Source organism: Dipodomys spectabilis, unplaced genomic scaffold (assembly GCF_019054845.1).
Source record: "Dipodomys spectabilis isolate Male_0828 unplaced genomic scaffold, ASM1905484v1 ptg000376l, whole genome shotgun sequence".
Taxonomy (NCBI): domain Eukaryota; kingdom Metazoa; phylum Chordata; class Mammalia; order Rodentia; family Heteromyidae; genus Dipodomys; species Dipodomys spectabilis.
In genome coordinates, this window is record NW_024871053.1 from 20,496 (window position 1) to 28,731 (window position 8,236).

Genomic DNA, 8,236 nt, shown 5'->3' on the forward strand with positions numbered 1-8,236 from the left:
TAAAATTATTTTAGGATTTTGCATGGAAAACCACAAAATATTCATACCTTCATCCAAACTTTTTCTCCTTTTAAATTTTTTGATTTGTTGTTTTAGTGTTCAACTATGCTTCAGCAAGCAGAAGAGATACTTCCTCAGCTCCCAGGAGTCTGTGACATTTGTTTTCAGATAAGGAGAGAGAACATTTTCCCTCTCTAGCCTGACATGCCAAGAGCTTTCCTAATACTCAAACACAGTCCTCAGATAATCCTGAGGCCAGAGCCTGCATCATTCTGCCCCTTCAACATAGACCCTTAGTCTTCACAATCTTTGAACTGTAATCTTCCAATCTTCACCTCCTGATTATCTATGATAGTTAAAACAGTATAAACATAAATAATATTTTCAAGAATACCAGTGGAGGAAAAATGATGCAACCCTGTTTATAGTGGTGTTCTTTCCAGAATATGGAGGGCATCACATTAGCAGAGGTGCAGTGTATTTTCACAATGGACATAAGCTATTCTTGATATGAATTAAGGGAATTTTGAGGTGCACCCTACAAGTTGGAAACTGGTGGGCTAGGATGACTTTATGGCATGAACCCTGTGATTGATGGTCATAGAAATAATAGCTTAATCTGATAAACAACTGCTTTCTCTTGAAGAATTAATTATCAAATGCTTCATAGTTTTATCCCATATCAGAATGTGGCTCTTTTTCTGTTCACTTCTCAGTCTGTAACACCCCATTGGAAAATGCATCTACTACAGAATTACATAACATACAAACAGGTATATTTTGAATCTCTCAGGTATGGAATGTTCAGAATTTGAAAATGAGTAGTTATTAGTCATAGGAATTTTGAAGAACATAGACATTCTGTCCTATTAACAACTTATTTACTTTTAAAAGTTATGGGTTTCCATAGAATGAAACTGTTTTCTGTTTTAGTATAACAAAGTATTAATTTATTCTATTTTCAAAATATTGGCAAGTATATTGTGAAAAAATTGTCTAGTTGGATATCATTCAAGTTGATGACCCTCTGATAAAGAAGAGGTAATTAATTCAAATTAGATGCCATATAATACTGATTTTTTAAAAAGTTACTACATAAAGAATAATATTTACTCTACCAAAACAGTGAAATTTTAATTCATCAGCTTATTTTTTAAATTTAATTTTAATGTGAAAGTGATGTGCACTGTGGTTACAGCCATTGTAAGGTAGTGAATACATAACTTTTCAAACTTGTTATCCCCTCTCTCATTTTTCTCAGTTTTTCCTTCACCCTAATACCCCTCCCAAGTTGTAATGTACATTTCCAAATTATTGTGTTGTGAGAATTGCTATTGCATTGGTTTGCTGTTTGTCCTTTGTCTCACCATTTTTTTTTGTTCCTGTTCCCTTCCCTAATTAAGGTAAATGTATACACAATACACAGGGTACCAAAAATCAAACACAGCAGGGGATAAACCATAGGGGAAAATCTCAAAGAAAATAGAGATCACATAGTACATCAAAAAAAGCAACCGCAATTAAATATCTGTTTCCATATCTTGGAGTTCATTTTGCTCAGCATCAGCTTATATGGTCAAATATATACATAACAAAGCCCCTGGAAAATAGGAGTTTCATGGACACTATATCATGAAAACAACATGTCAACTGTTTTTGATGGTAAAGGTGGGATTAAGATTGGTGAATTCACGATTTTGATAAAGGAATTTCAAAATATTTAAAAATTTGTGACAGGTAAATTTTAATTGTTCAAACTTTTTAACAACTTAGCTTATTAAGAAAATTTAACATTTTCTGGGAAAATAAGCTTTCATGCAAAGAAATCCATGGAGACTTAGCTGAGAGGGAGCAATGTGGGTGAATATTGTTCATTTTCACACTAAACAAACAAACCTCACAAACCTTGCTGTGAATCCTGTAGGTTCCCTTGAGAATTGTCCTTACACAGGAAATATACTCTCACTGTGTAAAACAAAGTTGTAGTGGAATTTAAATTCAAAATTCTTTTTAAAAAAGACATCAAAATTTGTGAATTGACATTTAATTACCAAACAGTAATTCTCTGAAAAAGAAGGAAATATAATTCAAAATCACTTGACTTTATTAAAAGTAAGAGAAAAGAGTAATGAAGAGAGATGAGAGAAACCATAGAGGACTGTTTTCTCTCCGGTGGTATAATGGGTTCTTGATCTTGATTCTTCCATTCTATCTTCATAAGCTATGAAGCCACGGCTCAGGACTGGAGTAACCAGTTCAGACAAAGACTACTCACAGAATGGGGGCTGGGAAAGTGGCTCAGTGGTAGAATGCTTGCCTTGCATGCCTGAGGCCCTAGGTTCAATTCCTCAGCACCACATAAGCAAAAAGAAAAAAGCCGGAAGTGGAGCTGTGGCTCAAGTGGTAGAGCGCTAGCCTTAACCAGAAGAGCTAAGGGACAATGCCCAGGCCCAGAGTTCAGGCCCCACGACCGGACCAAAAAAACACACACACACACACACACACAGAAGAAAATATTTGCAGTAGATGTAGGTGATTTATAACCTTAGACAATCTATTTAAATCTCTTCAAAATTCTCCCCTACCCTAAACTGCCCTCTTTGAACAGCTTTGTTTACTTTTCCCAAGACTACCCTTCATTAACTGCTTAAAATTTTGTGAGGTCATATACATACTTTCTAGAGATTGCAGTTTGTTTGTGATTTTTGTGTGTTTTTGTTTGTAGATGTGTTTTTAACTGAATTTCAAAAGGTTGTGCAAGTGTGTTACAATTAAATATGTCCATCTAATTGTCCAATGCTCTTGGATCAGAGTCACTCCTATCATTCTCAACCAACCCTTTCTCCAAGATTTATTTCAGATTTACCACTTCCTTTATTACATGTGTAATTGAGTATTCTAGCTGTACTTGCCCCTTGTTCCATTTTTCATTCATTCTATGTCTTTACTATTATTCCTTTCTGGTTTCAACTTCCTGATATTCATTCTATTAAACTGTCTGTTAATACTTTGAAAGGTTTATATACATTTCATGGAGTTTCAATCCTACATATACTTAAACTGATGTCAGCATATACTTCCATAATTCATTCATCTGTAATAACAATTTGCAAGACTGGAGACGTGAAGCACCTAAACATGATTTTATTCTCATCTTTGGAAGATTAATCTTTAGTCAACAAGAAAGTTTAAAAATCGCTTAGAATTTATAGCTAACTACCAGTTTTTATAAATGGCTTTGTGCAATGGTGTGTGATTATTTTATTTTATATAGGATATTTTCTACTACCTATAAGTTTTGGAAAAAGAAGAAAACTAAAATTTACTACTATAGAGGAATATGATAGAAATAGAAGATAGATTTTAGGTTTGTCACATCTCTGATCAGTACCCACATTCAAGACTTAAAGTCATATTTCTTACTATGTTAGACAGATAGGGAAAATATATGATAAGGCAACACATGCTAAGGCAACTATTAATGACTTTTTAAAATGTACCTTCTTATGTGATGAAATTTACTTTATTAGCTAATATTTGGGTTTGAATTATAGGAGGCTGATCTTTTTAACACATTTCTGGAAGGCACCTACTGAACAACGCAAATGGTGGGAGATACTATTTCTACACTTTAATGAATGGTTGAACTTATTTTGCATTAGTGCTGGGTAAATAAATGAACTCTATTGTAACTTGATTCCTACACTTGAAAAACTTTTAATGTCACTATCCTCTACTTGTCAAGTGTTATTTTGGTGAATATGATTCTAGAAAGTTTATTTGAAAAGATATATACTTGAAGGAGATTAAATGTAGGTTATCATTGGTTTGAGAATTAAAACATTTTTATACTACAGAACCAAGTTTTACTGAAGTACCAGTGTTTTGAAGCACTAGGGTCTTCTCAATTTGTTTTTTTAAATTATATTTGACATCTAAGTCTAGTTTTCCTAGCCTTGGTAGAACAATTATGGATCTATCATTCCAGGAAATTTTTTGGCCTACTTATGCTGGACTGAAATCTTTCATTCATCATTAGGAGAGAGGTATTAAAAATAATCTTGTGACATTTGTGATTTTGTTTACTCGTATGGGCTTGTCATCTGTAAATTGAAAGTTTGAACTACAGTACTTTCACTCATATTTTGTGGTCTGCTCTTTCATTTGAAGTTGCCTTAAATTTCACAATTGCTTACTGCTAATTACTGCAAGGAATTGGGGCCCTGAAATATTATAGGAAATGAAAAATTGAGATGGGTCTTCAATTACTTTCTGTTAGCATGTTGGATGGGCCAAGGTGAGAAGACTTGCCATTGTTATCGGATGATGCAGATAACCTGGGACCTGGTATCCTCGGACCCGTGGGTACTGCAGAAGAATAATAGCTTTTAGGCATAATATGGAGAAAAACAATTTGGGACCAGCGAGTTAATACAATAAACACAGCAGCAGTGTAAAATCTCTTCTAGATTAGAGGAAAACAATACTGGTTTTTTTTTTTTTTTTTTTTTTTTTTACTATGTGAATTCAGAAGACCAAGAACACTTAGAAGGTATCACAAGTTTATACCAAAGACATTGCATTGATACTTTTTATATTCGAATATATATTCTAAACCTAATTATTTATGTTCCAATCTATTTATGGGAATAAATTTCAATTTATTTGTCAAGTTATAAATTAATTCTAGTAAGATTCACTGTGTGAAACTTAAGATCAGCACATATAAATATAAAATATATAAGTATATATAATATAAGAAATTGTTATGCATTGTTCTGTTGTGGTTAGGGTATCAAAGGCAAATCTGTTTTAAAGTATTATTCCATTATCTCTACCTCAGTTTTTGGTAGAGTTAGACCTAAAGCTTTACATTTGTAAATGTAAAGCCTGGAGGCAAGAGGAAACACTTTGATTAAAACATTACCAATTTAAGGCCTAATATCGAGGAGAAATATATAGACTTCTCCAGGAGCTATGGAAATATTTGGTGATAGAAAGTAGTGTAAGTTCCTGCCTGGTTGTATGGTAGACAGGCCCAGGATATTAAGTAAACATGCATATGAACAACTTTTTCACCTTCTTGGCTTTAGCTACTTTTGAAATAATAGGTATAATAAACAATTATATATATATAGTTGTTGTTGTTTGGGTCTGGTTGTGGGGCCTGAACTCTGGGCCTGGGCCCTGTCCCTCAGCGCTTCAGCTCAAGGCTAGTGCTCTACCACTTGAGCCACAGCACCACTTCCGGCTTTTTTCTTTTTCCTTATGTGGTGCTGAGGAATCAATCCCAGGGCTTCAGGTATGCAAGGCATGCACTCTACCACTGAGCCAGCTTCCCAGCCCAAACAATTATATTTTGATAAAATACCTTCTATTCTGAACAGTTCGGTCTGAAGTGTTCATCTCTCTATGATCCCTTGTAACTAAGATTAGTTTTGTTCCAGTAAGACAATCTATGCTGTCAGTGTAAGATATTCTGGTTGGTCTGTTCCTACATGGAAGAAGGGTAAGGGTCAGGAAGATATTTGTGCCACTGAGACCTCATTTAGGAAATTTTAAGCTGCAGAAGTTTAGAAGTAGATCTTAACCAGGGCTTACTTTGAATCCATTAGCTCCACAAAGATAACTCAGTTGATAAATAAGTACTTGAAAAGCCATCACCTTTGGACTTAGCTGTAAACGCTTCAAAATATGATCAAATTTAAAATGAAAATGACAAAATAGTCATTGACAAAAAATTGCAAATGTGAATAATCGACCAAACAATATAATTTTTCCACTATAGGCAGAAATTTAGAGAGATATGATCAATAGCATTTTTAGGAACAATAAGGGTTCCTTGTTACAAATAGGCAACCATGGATATGTGCCTGTATAAACATTGCATCAATAACTACTTAAATTTAGAGGATACTACATGCTTAGCAGCAGGTCTACCCAAATTACAACAATACAGAGATTAAAATGGTACTTGCCCAAGGATGATATGAAAATTTGTGAAGTATTCCATATTTTTCATTCTTCAAATGCAAGAAATGAAAAACAGTTGTTAAAAAGTTGATTACAAAAATACAAGTGTAACAATATATGTAATTCATAGAATTAAAGGTTAGTTTGACATCAGTGTATTAAATCTTCACCTTAGAAAGGCCCTTACATAGCATAACCTTTATAAAACTTGAAATTAGATAACATTGTCATTTTATCCCAAAGAAATAAAATTTAAACCATGCTCATAGAGGGTTCCGGGAAGATGGTGGAGGAGAAGCTGAAGGTTAAACAAGCTCTTGCATAGAAAGCAGTTTTAGAGTTCCATTGAACAGTCCTAAGCCAGAGAATTACACCAAGTGTGTCATCACAGTACACAGAGTTAGGCCAGAGAGGGAAAATCCAGGCAAGGAGACAGATCTGAGCATTTGCCAGCAGCTTAGGCAGCAGCGGCGGCCATAGTCACCATCCTGTAACACAGAGAGTCCAGGACAAAGGAGCCAGATGCGGTGGGTGAGCAGATTCTACTCAACACCAGCAAGAACTGACAAGGAGCAGACATCTTCATCCTGCAGTTCACAGACCAGAGACGACCCAGGAACCAAGACTCGGCGAAAGTAGAAGCCTAACGTCCTCACTCCTTCTCAGGGAGCAGAGGAGAGAAGGCCACCCCTCCCCCCCAGATCCAGACATCTCCATCTTGGATACTGACAAAGCTCGGTGGAGCTGCTAGCTCCAACTAAGGCCTTGGAAGAAAACTCGAGTCATTTAGCAGGTCACAAGAACCTAAATTGACCTCCCAGACTCAGCTTCACCCAGAGAAATGTCACCCAGCTCAGGCGCAAGCCCTAGGAATGGCTTTCTTCACTGGGTAATCAGAGCCAGAGGCTGCCCCTCCCTTAAGCAGCCTTGCCAATCAATTGAAATTCAGTAAATATAAACCCAGAGAGTGGCTCCAGCCTGGGCTCGTGAGTTTTTAACAAGCTAGCCCCCGGGAAAAGCTAATGTTTGCTGAAAAGTCTCAACTCTACCCAGAACCTAGCCTCATCAGAGCTTCTCCAAACGAGGAAAAAGCCATCTCCCTCTTTTGTGATAATCAAAGCTGATCCCCCTCCCATTGAACTAACCTGAGAGGAGGATCACAAAATCCTGGGTAAAGCAGCATTTTTTGGCCTGTTCAAACTGACTTAAGAAACCAACCAAGCCACAGGAAAATCAAACACCACAAGCAGATCAGAGACTCCAACAAGAGGCTGGTTACAGACACAAAGGAGATACAGGATTTTTCCCACCACTCCCCAAACAATCAAAATATTTTTTCTTTTTTTTTGTACATTTTATAAAAAAATTTCTAAAACTTTTTAATTTTTACCTTTTTTGAAAAAAAATGTTTCCTAGTAACTTTTTTTCCCTCTTATACTTTTTATTTTAGGGGTATATTTGTGTGTGCGTTTTTCTTTCTTTTTTCTTCTTTAAAAATTTTTTTTGTGTTTTGTTTTGCTCTATTGAACTTCTGATCTTTTATTCTTTCTTTCTTATCCTTTTCACCTTTTTTTCTCTTTCGTTCTTTTTTATGTGACTTGTTTTTCTATACATCCTCAGATATACCCATAGTCGATTATTAGACCTTATCCTCCATTGTGTACACACTTAATCCACAAATTTATTACTCAGTTCAAAACCTCTTAGACTTAAATTCCTTGATAGCAGTACTACCTCTTTATACCTATATAATATTTTAAGTATTTTTGTTTTTAAATTTTTCACATCTCTTTATATCCCTCCCCTTCTGCATTATATGCATGTTCTTCTCTCAATATTTCGTTTTCGAGTCTACATAATATTTTTAATTTTTACTTTTCTATTTTTTCTGGTCTCTTTTTTCCCCCTTTCTCTTTCTTCTTTTTTTTCTCTCTCTACTTTCATCCTATTCAACCTATTTCCGGTTTTGAGATTAGGACTTAGTTAACTCTCCCTGTGCCTTCCCACATCTCTCTATTCCTATTTTTTACCCACATTTCTCCCTAAACCTAATAATTTCTGGTTTGCCAAATTCGCATTTGCGGTTTGTAGCCCATTAATATATAGTTGTTTGACATTGAATAGATGTATCCATTGAACGAGATTGTATCTGCAAACTATTGACTGTGCAAATACAGCCTTTGGTTGATGCTTGCCTTAAGTTAGTGTTCTAGCACAAAACTGGTGTTTCATTCATCCCAAATGGGCAGAACAAACCTGAAAA

At 35.2% G+C, this 8,236-nt stretch overlaps 1 pseudogene; it reads left to right on the top strand.

Annotated features, from left to right (window-relative positions):
* Window positions 1-5,920: 5,920 nt before the first annotated feature.
* LOC122096557 lies at window positions 5,921-6,019 on the top strand (annotated as a pseudogene).
* Window positions 6,020-8,236: the final 2,217 nt, after the last annotated feature.